Source organism: Elaeis guineensis, chromosome 1 (genome assembly GCF_000442705.2).
Source record: "Elaeis guineensis isolate ETL-2024a chromosome 1, EG11, whole genome shotgun sequence".
NCBI classification, from domain to species: Eukaryota; Viridiplantae; Streptophyta; class Magnoliopsida; order Arecales; family Arecaceae; genus Elaeis; species Elaeis guineensis.
In genome coordinates this window covers 132315561-132328667 of record NC_025993.2, presented here as the reverse complement: position 1 = coordinate 132328667, position 13107 = coordinate 132315561, and positions in this window count along the sequence as shown.

Here is a 13107-nt window from a genome sequence, read left to right as displayed (position 1 = left end):
TGCCCTAGAAACTGTCACATATATTTTTAATAGGGCGCCTTCAAAATCTGTTGCAAGCACTCCATATGAGATATGGAAGGAAAGGAAGCCTAATCTTAAACATCTTAAGATTTAAGACTGTCCTGCTTATATCAAAAATATTTTTGAACATACGCTTAGTGTTAGATCAGATAAGTGTAGGTTTGTAGGGTATCCTAAAGAAACTAATAGATACTACCTCTACCATCCTACTGAATAAAAGGTATTTGTTAGTAGGCATGCCATTTTCTTAAAAAATAAATTCATCTAAGAAGGAGACAGTAGGAGGGATATTGAGCTTATGAAAGTTCATGATTTACAAACCGATCCAGAAATACCTATGGTTGGGCCACAAGAAGATCCTCAATCAGAAGTATCCAAGAATGAGGTACATCCATAATACATACCTCCTCTCCAAAGGTCAGATAGAGTGCGTCAAGCACCTCTGAGATATAGTTTTATCATTGAGAATGACAATATGATCAACATCATTTAGGATGATGATCCATTGACCTATTCGAAAGCTGTCATGAGTAGAGACTTAGACAGATTGCTGGAAGCCATGAAATCTAAGATGAACTCAATGTATACCAACCAAGTGTGATCTTGGTTGATGCATCTGAGGGTGTGACCCCAATAGGGTGCAAGTGGATCTTCAAAAAGAAGATCAGAGCAGATGGTCAAATAGAAATCTACAAAGCTAGGTTGGTGACGAAGGATTTTAGACAAAGGCAAGGAATTGATTATGATGAAATTTTTCACCAGTGGCTATGCTCAAGTCCATCTGAATTTTACTTGAGCGGCATACTATGATTATGAGATCTAGCAAATAGATGTCAAGATCACTTTTCTCAATGATAATTTTGAGGAAGAGATCCATATGACTCACCAGAGGGATTTGTCTCAAGTGAGAGGGCAAAAAAGTATGCAAGCTAAAAAAATCCATCTATGATTGAAGCAGGCTTCGAAGAGTTGGAAATCTGATTTGATATGACAGTCAAAGAGTTTGGCTTTATCAAAAATAAGGATGAACCATGTGTATATAAGAAGATAAGTGGGACTGCTGTTATCTTCTTGATTTAGTATATCGATGATATACTACTCATTGAGAATGATATCCCAGTAATGCAATCGGTCAAGACTTGGCTATCGAATAAATTTTTCATAAAATATTTGGATGAAGCATCCTATATACCGAATATAAAGATCTATAGAGATGATCTAAATGGATGTTAGGCTTATCCCAGTCACGGTACATAGATCTCATATTAAAGAAATTTAATATGATGGCAAGTAAGAGAGGTTACTTGCCTGTAAGTCATGGTATACGTCTCTCTAAGAAAATATGTCCTAAGACATCTAAAGAGAGGAAGAGGATGAATGAAATCTCTTATGCTTCGGCTGTGGGATCAATTATGTATGCCATGCTATGTACTAGACCTGATGTAGCTTATGTCTTAGGCGTAGCTAGCAGATTTCAAGCTGATCCAGGGGAGGATCATTAGAAAGTAGTGAAAAATATTTTGAAGTACCTAAGAAGGGCTAAAGATATTTTTCTCATATATGGTGAAGGATCAAAGTTGAAACTAAAGGATATACATATTCTAATTTTCAATCTGATCTGGATGATAGTAAGTCAATATCAAGGTATGTGTTTATCCTAAATGGTAGGGCAGTGAGTTAGAAGAGTTTCAAGCAGCAGATTGTAACTGACTCAATTACTGAGGTAGAATGCATCGTTGCTAGTGAAGCCATTAAGGAAGCTGTCTGGATGAAGAAATTCATCATTAAATTAGGAGTCATTCTTGAGATTGAAGGACCAGTGCCACTCTATTATGATAACACTGGAGCCATTATTAAAGGTAAGGAACCTAAGTCTCATTATACATCCAAGTACATCCTCAGATGCTTCCACCTCACTTGAAAAATTATAGAGAGATAAGATGTTGTCTTTGAATGAGTTGACACAAAGAACAATATAGCAGATCAATTTACTAAGGCCATACCACAACAGCTATTTGATCACCATCGTGATTGTATGAGATACAAAGATAATTGGCTTTAGTGCAAGTGAGAGATTGAAAGAAGAGTGCTCTATAAGCCAATCATAAGTGTATTGCGATGAGGCTTTTCTTTGTAATTTTCAAACTTATGTAATGACATTTACTGTTTGAGGTATTGATTCATCATTTTAGCTGTATCTTATTATATCTAAGATTATGATGAACCCCAAAGATTAGGAAAATAATTTTAGGAGACATAAATAGGTCATGTTAGTGAGATCTAAAATCTTAAAATCCTAATCTTAAATATTTCTGATCGTAGAAGCATTGAGTCAGAGATCAATGTTCAGATAGATTGGCACATTCTATGTATGCTCGATAGAGAGGGTGGCAGATCTCACTAGTCACTTGTGTATTGCACACTAATGCAAGGATGTGGGTGCTCATTTGAAAAATGAGTCCACTGAATTGACTCGATGAAAGAGAACATCTTATGGAAGCCTTACTTGCATGTCAAAGATGGTTCTTTAAGTGGGAGTTATGCAAGTTATCCTTAGACTTAAGATCACAATGAAATCTTGTGCACATGAACCTATATTTTGGTTCATACCCAAGCATGGCATTAAGACATATACAGAATATTCTAGATATAGTAGAGTGTGTATGAAGGTTGTGAGTAGGTCAACAAAGAATCGATCACTCCTAGTAAGAGGAGATTGCATCATGTGTATTCTCAATCTTAGATGACTCAAAAAAAATTTTTGGTTACAAATAGGAAGAGATTAGAAAAAGTTTCTAATGCTTCTTCATTAGAGTCATCATTGACTAATTGAAAATTGATATGAATATATGTTTGAGTTTGACAAGATTCCATACTCATGAACATATTCAGGATGCAGGTATGATCAAAAGATTGAATTGCATGGTAACTTACCACTGAAGGATACATTTGATATTTTTATCAAATTTTACATCTTTTGGGTAATCATGATACATTGCTAGATATCAATCTTAACTTGTGATTTGATCGAATTAAAGAGTTTAATTCAACCGCCAAAGGATCTAATTATTGAGCTCGGGTTAGCTCGATTGGACCTTAATCGATTAGATTGAAATCCAATCAAATTAGGTCAAGTTACATTCAGACCTAATACTAGCTAGATGTGGAACTCAATAGGTCACACACATATATAAATTAGCTAAGGACCCTTTTGAAAAAGATTGATTGGAATTTTGGATCCAATCAGGGTTTCGATAATCATGCTAGCACGTGTGGAAACCCTTGCTCTTTTGGAGATCAATTTGGTCTCATCCCATACTAATTAGCTAGCCTAATTTGGTAGGTATTTGGGTCAGATCGTGTCACCTGGAAGTAGCCTAAATTGGGGCACACATCCCATGTTAATGCCAAAAATGAAGAGTCCAAGTTGTGGTGGACTCTTGGAGCAAAACAACTTTTGCGTGTGCATGTTGGCGTGAGTAGAAGAAAAAAATCTTTCTAGCATGGGATTAAGATGTGTGTGATAGCCCATATTACCCTTCATCCTCTGGAGTACATATAAAAGCATGAGATGAATTTTTCTAGAATTTTTGGGGTGGAGAAAATTGGAAACGAGAAGGATCTCTCGCATGTGCGTGCAGAAGCATCGCATCTCCCTGTATTTTGGAGAATCTTTCTCTAATCAAATAATTTCAAATTGGAATAATTTTTTTAGATAATGTTTCATATTTGATAATCTATTTTTGGAGATTTTTTTGGAATTTTTCCAGACTTATCAGATGGCCAAACAAATGCTGGAAGCTTCCTCACGTGCATGCATGCATGGTGATCAGCACTTGCATGAAGAGATGTGAGGATCACTTCTTTTCATAGAACTTTTGATGTCTTTATTAGGTGATCTAAGATCAGTATTGAATCCCCTATCCTCATAATTTTTGTAGATTTTTTTGATTTGAGAAGGATGCAAAAATATCTCTTCTCTGATCGCCCGCGCAAAGAGGGTGCTAATCGACGTATCATTGATAGGAGTCATTCTGCTTGAAGAACTCTTATCTCTAATAATCAGATCAGATAAGATATTTTTATGGGGTGTGTCCCTCCCTTTTGGCATCCCTCTAGTAGCTATAAATTAGTCTGGGCACTGGATGTCCGATGCGTTCAGATCGAGTTTCCAATTTTGTCTCCATTGCTCTCCTTTCTTTCTTACAACCTATCTTAGTTTTAGGACAAGGTTTTGAGATTTAAGACAAAGCCTTATCTGGTCCAAATAAAGGTTGTGAGGGTCCTAAAGAAGGAGAATCAAAAGTTTAGAAGAGATCTTAGAGGGTTGAGTCAGGTTCTTGGAGAAACCTGACCGATACAGGCTAGTCGAGTTCTAGGGACTAGAACTCTTTAAGCAAGGAGAAGAAGGAGCGCTGCCTTTGGTTCAATTTTTATGTGGATCACTATTGGAGGGTGGATACTTGGACACCTCATAAAAATTATGATTAGCGCTATAGGTATTCTTCCTATCCAAGTTTATTTTATTGTACTTTAATTATTATAGTCAAGGGTTTCTGGGTATTAGGGTTTTCGGTGCATCGGATGTTTCGAATGAAAAATTTTAAACACCTTGTCCTTTCACTGTGCCATCGAAATCCAATACTTTTTGTTCATCAGCAAGGTAGAAATAATACCCCTTAGTTTTTTTGGGATACCCTATAAAAATATATTTATCAGACCTGGCTCCAAGTTTGTTTGTTTTCAAACTTTGACATAAGCCAGGCACCCCCAAACCTAAGGTGAGAGAGCCCTGGCTTACATTCCATCCATATCTCATATGGTTTTTTACTTACAAATTTACTAGGAACTCTATTAAGTACATAACAAGCCGACATGAGTGTATATCTGTTGGAAATTTTGTACTAAAGCCAATCTTTTAGGTTGTAGATGATTGTGCTCCTTACATATATATGAATTATAAAATGATAAATGTTATCTGAAAAGATTCATCATAAAGAATACATCTTTTAAATAGAACTCATATATTATGATGAAGTCCTTAGAGCTACTTTCAAAATGATAAAGGAAGATTTGTCATGTAGTTCTAAAATCTTGCTCGTGACCAAATGATATAATTATTATAAGGACGATAATTGTATCAAGTGTAGTTCGTTGTGTGCCACATTGATTAGTTGTTCTCTTAACAAGGCATGTGATGACATGGGTATGGCATATGGGTGATTTGTAGGAATACATTTCACTGAGCATGATCAGTTTCGGAGTATTCTGCTGTCAAGGGTTGCTCTGATGGGATATAGTTATATGTGTCCTTCGGACCTGAGGCTGTCTCGGTGACTTATAAGTAACTCACTGTGCTTTGGTGCCAGACTATCCAAATTTTTAATTCAATATGGAAGATTTTTAGGTATAGTCAAATACTTGTGAAGTCTGAGTGTGAGTCAAGATGGGATTGATCGCTCCAAATAAAATTAGAGATAATGCATCACTGTGTTTCAATTTAACAAAACTTTGGCCAAAGTAGTTCTAGTGAGGAGTCATAGAATTTTTAAGGTTGAAACACAATGTGGACCACTCTTCCTAGATTGATAATTTAACCTTAGTCATCCTTGAGCATCAAATATCAAAAGGATGAATTATATGGTAACTATATCTACATGGGTTCTAGAGTGTTGCTGGGCATACATTCGGCCTATCTGGATGTCAGGTCTTATTGCTAGATAGTTACATCAATTAGTATACAAATTATTATTATGCTACCAGCTTAGGTTCGAACTTATGGGATCACACACAAAGAAATATCTCTCTGATCAAATGGTTGATCGACGATTATGAATCGTTAAAGAGTTTAATTATCAATTTGATTGATGATTAATCCTATGTAAAGATTGTAATAAATTATTTATTAATAATTGATAAATTAAAAAAATAATTAATTAATAATATAATTATTAATTGACTTAATTTGATTGAGCAATAGGAATTGGATTACATCTAATTGAATTGGATTCAATTAGATTGATTTTGGATTGATTGGATGCATCCCTATGAATAATAGAACTTTTCCAATTGATCTCAGGGATGCATGAATATGATTCAATTATTTTTATATAGACTTGGATTGGATCTAACCCTATTGGATAATAGGCTTGATTGGATTAAGCCTATTATCAAATAGCTTCCCTGATCTCCATCAAAAATCAATCTCTGGATCAATGGGATTTTAATCTAACTAATTTCAAAATCAATTAGGCCTAATATATTTTATAATTGGGCTAAGACTTAATTAGTTAGTTTGTTATAACTAATTCTTAAATTGGTTAGGATTGGATCCAAGAATTAGTTAGAATTTGACCAAGATCTTGAATCCTATTTGGAATAGGACTAAACCAAGCCACCCTATGTGATAATTAATTCCTCACGCTCACTCCATCTTCATATTGAGGAAAAACCCACACCCCATGTGCACCCTTCTCCTCTCTTTATTCCATGAAAAAAGAAAAGGAGGCATCCCTCCCCTCTTTCTTGTCGCCCAAAGAAAGAAAAGAGAAGGGGGCGTCAAAAGAAGGGGAAGTCCAAGTCCAAGAGTTGGACGCCCCATGCCCCGACATCCCACACGCCAATATTTCCTTTCTCCTCTCTTCTTAGAGTGATTTTTGAGAGATTTTATTACTAATTTTTGGGCATCAAAGAGGGCTTTTTCTACTGATTTTACAGTAAAAATTTGAAGAAGAAAAGTTCTTCCCAAAGAGAGAAAGATCAAGGAAGAAGAAGGGTCTTCTTTCTTGTGTGCAGCCTTAAGAAGGAGTTCTTCTTTCAAATTTTTTTTATTTTTTAAGATAAAAATTAAATTAGATCTAATTTTTAATATAAAAATTTAGAGAAAAAAATATCAAAAAAATCTGGTTGGACGTTTGGAGCTTCCTAAAGTTCTAGATCAAAGAAGAAGGAGTTCTTCTTCTAATTTTTTTTTATTTTTTTATAAAATAAAAATTAGATTAGATTTAATTTTTAATATAAAAATTTAGAGATAAAATATTAAAAAATTTGGTTGGATGTTTGGGGCTTCCTGGAGTTCTAGATCAAGGAGAAAAAGAGAGAAGAAGAGAGAAGAACGGTTCTTCTCTTGGGTCTCTCCTTTGGATTCTTTTAGGGCTCAAGATCTTCTATGATTTTTAGCATAAAAAATTAGATTAGATCGAATTTTTATCATAAAAAATTAGAGAATAAAAATTCTTCTTAAGGGTGTAAAAGAAGAGAGAAAGGTTCTCTCTTATGTGTAGAAAAATTGAGAAGAAAAAGTTCTTCTTTTGATCTCTATTGTAGAGATCAGATGCATGGATCTAGAAAGAAAAGGAGAGGATCTCCTTATTCTTTATCTTTATTATGTTTCTCTTAGATCAGCCTAAGGATAGTGTCTTCACGAGCTAGCACTCCCGAGGAGATCGATCAGCACAAAGGCTTCATGTGGATACCTATAGAGGCCGGATGCATGTGCGGCTGCCAAGCATCTTGAAGAACCAACTACCATGGATTTTAGATGCGATGATCTACTACCTGTGCTCAGGTATGAGATTTTGATCTCAATTAATTTTTAGATATGATCTAAATATGAATTAGATATGATCTAATTACACATAGATATGATCTATACTTGCTGAATTTTAGATTTCAGTTTTGGATACATGCATATTAGTTCACATCACAGATCCTGTATGATGATTTTAGATTTTATCTATGTATATATTATAGATTAAATTATTTAATCTATATATGTTCTGCTATAAAAATTTTAAAAATACATACACAAAACCTACCACGCTTCCCTTCAAATGGTATCAGAGGCAGGTTCATTATGACATGAACATATGTGCATGTAGAATTGAAATCTAGATTTAGCAATGCATGAGATGTGTTATGATTTAATTTAGATATGATCTAATATAAAAATCAGATCTGATATAATTTAGATTAAATTTAAATTTTTGCATATATGATATGTGAATTAGATTAGATATTCTAAGTAGCAAAGTACTCAGATTGGATAATCACTAGACCGTCCGGTCATAGAAGTAAAGAGGGTAACATGACCCTTTTTTCTCATTCAATGGGATGCTTTTCATGACGTGTAGGGGTGCCACTATGATGTCCCATGAAGAAGAAAGTGAAGGAGAAAACTTATTTTTTTGCAAAATTTTAGATGGTGAAACCCTAGGATTTGTTGTATGTGATACAAAGCATGAGTTGTATGAAATTATTTTAATCATGAAAATAAAATTTAAAACATAAAATATTTAGATATGATTTAAAATTTATTATGATTAATTTGATTTCAGTTTATATAAGAATTTTTAGATATAAAACTATGTGATACTTGTTGGTATGCCAACTGAGCCGACTAGTTTTAAACTGAGTCGACCTTGTCTCCTGTTTTAATTAGTTCAGTGTTGACTGATCCGACCTAATTATCTTAGGCTAAAAGTAATGGTTATTGTTCATGATCAGTTAGTCGATCAAGTATCAAACTTAATCGACCTACTAAAGTGAGCCAACTCAGTTCAGGGATGAGCCGATCGAATTTTCAAAATAAAAAATTTTGCATAAAATTGATGTAAAATTATTTTATAAAATTAAAATTATTTCAATTAATAATCTTAACCCATGTTAATGCTATACTTAATTAAGAATTAAGAAATATATTTTAGATCTAAAATTATGATTAAAGATCTAATGACATTGTATAAAACATGGGGCATGGATTAGCTTAAATCAGGTCTTTTTAATTGGATTAGACCTAAGGTTAGAATCAAAGATCTAATTGACTAAAAAGAGTAGTTGATCAAATCTTACCAATAGTTGATTTAGATTAGGTCAAGAGTACTCTAGATTGAATATAATAGTTGTAGAAGGTTGAGTCCATATTTTTGATTAAACCAAATGGACATTGATTGGGGCTCAATAGTTGAGCCCAAGTTATTAGGCTGATTAGATCGCTGGATGACTTGAGTTGATCCATGTCATTAAGATTAATTAGTATGACTAATTTAGGTACCTTAGACTGACTTATCTCTAGTCCTTCTCATGACTTGGTGAAGTCAGTGGGAGGACTTACGATATGTCGGTTGGACCTGCAACTCACTAGTCCTTTTCATGACTTGGTGAAGTCAGTGGGAGGATTTATGATTTGTAGGTTGACTGGTGTCTTATTAAATAAATTAACCAAATCTTTTAAATTATTAGGTCCATAAAATGAACTAGTTATGGGAATAACTAGATCATAGCCTCCCATTAAGATGCTTGATAATGAGTCCAATATTCCAAATAGGCATTGGAGATGCCACATGCCTGATGTCTATTATGTATTAAAATTATCATCCACTATATGACCATCTTATTGTACTTTCAGATCAATACTCAGATTGGCCGAGCCACACTCGATTCTGGACATCCGTTTGTTGGATGCACTTGATGTTGTCATGTTAATGGTTGGACCTAACTAAAATTTTTAGTGGAGGCACCACACACCTGCTGAAGGGATGCCTGGGGTAAAATCTGATTGCTAAAATTATTTAGAGAAACAATTGGTTATGAACCTACCCATGGATGCACTAGGGTTGGTCGAGCCATACTCGGGCCTGAATGAAGTCTGTGTGGATTCTAGCACCTACTAAAGAATTAAAGTAATTCCTCGGATTGGAGGTAGAGGCTACCAATTTGTATAAAATAGTGAAAGAACCTATAGACTAAAGTCTAAGTCTTTAGGCTTAAAATAATTCATATACTGATAGGTCAATTATTCTCTTTTCAGAAATAGCTAGAAAATTATTGCTCTCTTCACTGTTAGACAGTGAAAATACTATTAGACCTAACTTCGATAGCCAGTATCAGAAGTTGAGTATAGTTTTTGGATAAATTGATCAAGAAGTCTCAGGCTAACCCAAATAAGCTTAAAAGAGAAATTAACAAATGGTTGCTGGTCAAGATAGTTATATGATAACTCCTTGAAGTTTCTCTATTGGTAATACTACTATCAGGATATAGGATACTGATGGTATAAATCATATTTGCAAATAGTTACAAAAGACTTTAGGATGGTAGAAGGTTTGAAAACGGCAAGAGACTCTTGAATGTAAGACATAGAAGTCTATTTCAGTCTTAACATCAGGAATTGTTGAGCTTGTTTTCAATCCTGAAGATGTCATTTTAAGTGATTATCACTATTGTCCAATCTTGTTGATGGTGTCAATAAGAATGATTATTATGATATCATTGTGAATAATACTGTAATAATGAGTGGATAATTGAAAATAATATAAACTCAGTACCATAGCCTATTAGTATAAAGTACACATCTAATTGGCACCCTAGATTAGATAATGTCATTGAAGCCTATCTTTGGCATAATTGACTTAGTCACCTTTTGTTGGAAAGGGTGAATGAGCCAGTGATGTTCTGAGTTTAGTACATATTGATGTATTTACAATCATAAATATGAGTGTCAAAGAGGGCTTACTACTTCATTAAAATCTCTGACGACCTATCTTGGCATGGGTGCGTCTCGCTTATGAAGCACAAATCCGAATCAATTGAAATATTTAAACGATTCTATAATGAGATAGAAAATATAAACTGCAAAGAGTATTATAACTCATCAGTTAGATTGATGAAGTGAATACTTTTACAATAAGTTTTTAACATGTCTTGAAGAGAATTGGATTCTCTCTTAATGGACCTCTCTTGGGACACCACTGTTTAAAAGGATGTTTAAAAGGAAGAATCAAATTTTGTTAGACATGGTTTGGTCCACTGTGGGGTTTGCTAGCCTGTCTGACGTTATATTTTAGAGACTACTTGATATGTGCTCGAGAACGTTCTGAGCAAATCGATCACCAAAACTCCATATGAGATATGGACTTAGGTAATTTGATACTCTCTTACCTTAGGGTTTGGGATGTTGAACTTACATGAAATATTCATAAACTGACTAGCTTAGATCTTGATTTGATAAATATTTTTTTAAAGATATTTCTTCTACCTTCCGGATGGACATGAGATGTTCATGAATCTTAAGACATTCTTTTTGGAAAAGTTCTTTGGTGAAGAAATTGATGCCATAAAGAGCAAACTTGGTGAAGCTTGATAGGTAGATGAACCAACTCTGACACAAACCAATAGAATCGAAGTTGATTAGATCAAATTCAGAGCCCGATGTAAAGGCATCCTTGAATAGATACAGTAAAGTACCATATCAGTCGAACAGATACTTCGGTTTCTAGATTCGGGATGGAGATTTGATCTCCCATACGGATGCAATACAGGGATCTAACATTGAGATGTGGCTTGGGGCCATTAAATCTGAAATGAAGTCTATGAAGATCAATGATGTATGGATATTCGTTGATTCAGCTGAAGGGATAAGACCCATAAGGTGTGAGTGGATTTTAAATGGATAAAAGGTGCAGACGAAAAGATGAAGACCTATTAATTCTGTCTGATTGTCAAAGAATTTTATCAAAGTTATAGTGTTGACTATGATGAGAAGTTTTTCTTATGGTAATTCTCAAGTCCATTCGGATTGAATCAAACTTCTCAAAGTTGAAATATATATTTTAAACGTATGATTTTATTGAGAACAAAGCAGAATCCTATATGTACAAATAGGCTGATAGTTCTGTAAAAGTATTCTTTATGTTGTTTGGATAAAATTCTCTTAATCAAAAATAACATCCCTACATTACAGGGAATAAAAGCTTGGTTGTCATCTCTATTCTCCATAAAGATTTGGAAGGTTATTAGAACCATCCTTAAGTATTTATGAAATACTAAGGACCAATGGTTCATTTATGAAGAGTTTGACTTAAAATTTATAGAATATTGATTCCAGTTTCTAGTTGGATTGAAATGATAAAGTTATGTCAGGTCATATTTTTATCCTAAAAAGAGAAGCAACATGCTGGAAAGATTCCATGCAGCATTAAATATTTAGTTTTATTTATGATACAGAGTTCTTTGCAGTATTTGATGCTGGTAAAGAAGTTGTTTGGTTATGAAAGTTCATCAACGAGTATGGAGTGGTAGCCTCCATTGATGGTCCAATCCTTCTGTATTGACAACAGCACTGGAGCCATAGCTCAAACTGAAGAACTGAAGTTCCATCTAAGAGCCAAATATTTTTTGCATTGCAATCAACTTGTTTGATAAGATCGAAATAAAGTCGACCTTAGGAAGATCGATCGAAAGGAAAATTTGACCGACCCATTAACTAGAGCAATTGAGTTTAAAGAGTTCGATGATTACAAGCAGAAGATGGGTATTTGATACCAATTTAATTGGCTTTAATCCAAGTGGAAGTTGTTGGAAATTATGTCCTAAAGCCAATCATTTAGGTTGTAGGTGATTGTGCTCCATACATATATATGAATTATAAAATGATAAATATTATCTGGCAAGATTCATTATAAAGAATACATCTTCCTAAATAGAACTCATATGTTATGATGAAGTTCTTAGAGCTACTTTCAAAATGATAAAGAAGGATTTATTGTGTAGTTCTTAAATCTTGCTCGTGACCAAATGATACAATTATTATAAAGATAATAATTTTATCAAGTGTAGATCATTGTGTCCCATATTGGTTGGTTGTTCTCTTAACCAAGGTGTGTGGTGACAAGGGTATGGCATATGGGTGATTTATAGGAATACATTTCATTGAGCGTGACTACTTTCGAAGCACTCTACTGTCAAGGGTTACTCTGATGGGATATACATATATGTGTCCCTCGGATCTGAGGCTGCCTCAGTGACTTGCAAGCAAATCACTGTGCTTTGGTGTCGAACTACCCAAATTTTTAATTCGACGATGGAAGGTTTCTGGGTACAGTCAAGTACTTATGAAGTCTGAGTACGAGTCAAGATGGGATTGACCACTCCAAGTAAAATTAGAGATGATGCATCACTGCATTTCAATTTAGCAAAACTTTAGCTAAAGTAGTTCTAATGAGGAGTCATAGAATTTTTAAGGTTGAGACCCAATGTGGACCACTCTTCCTGGATTGACAGTTTAACTCTTAGTCATCCTTGAGCATC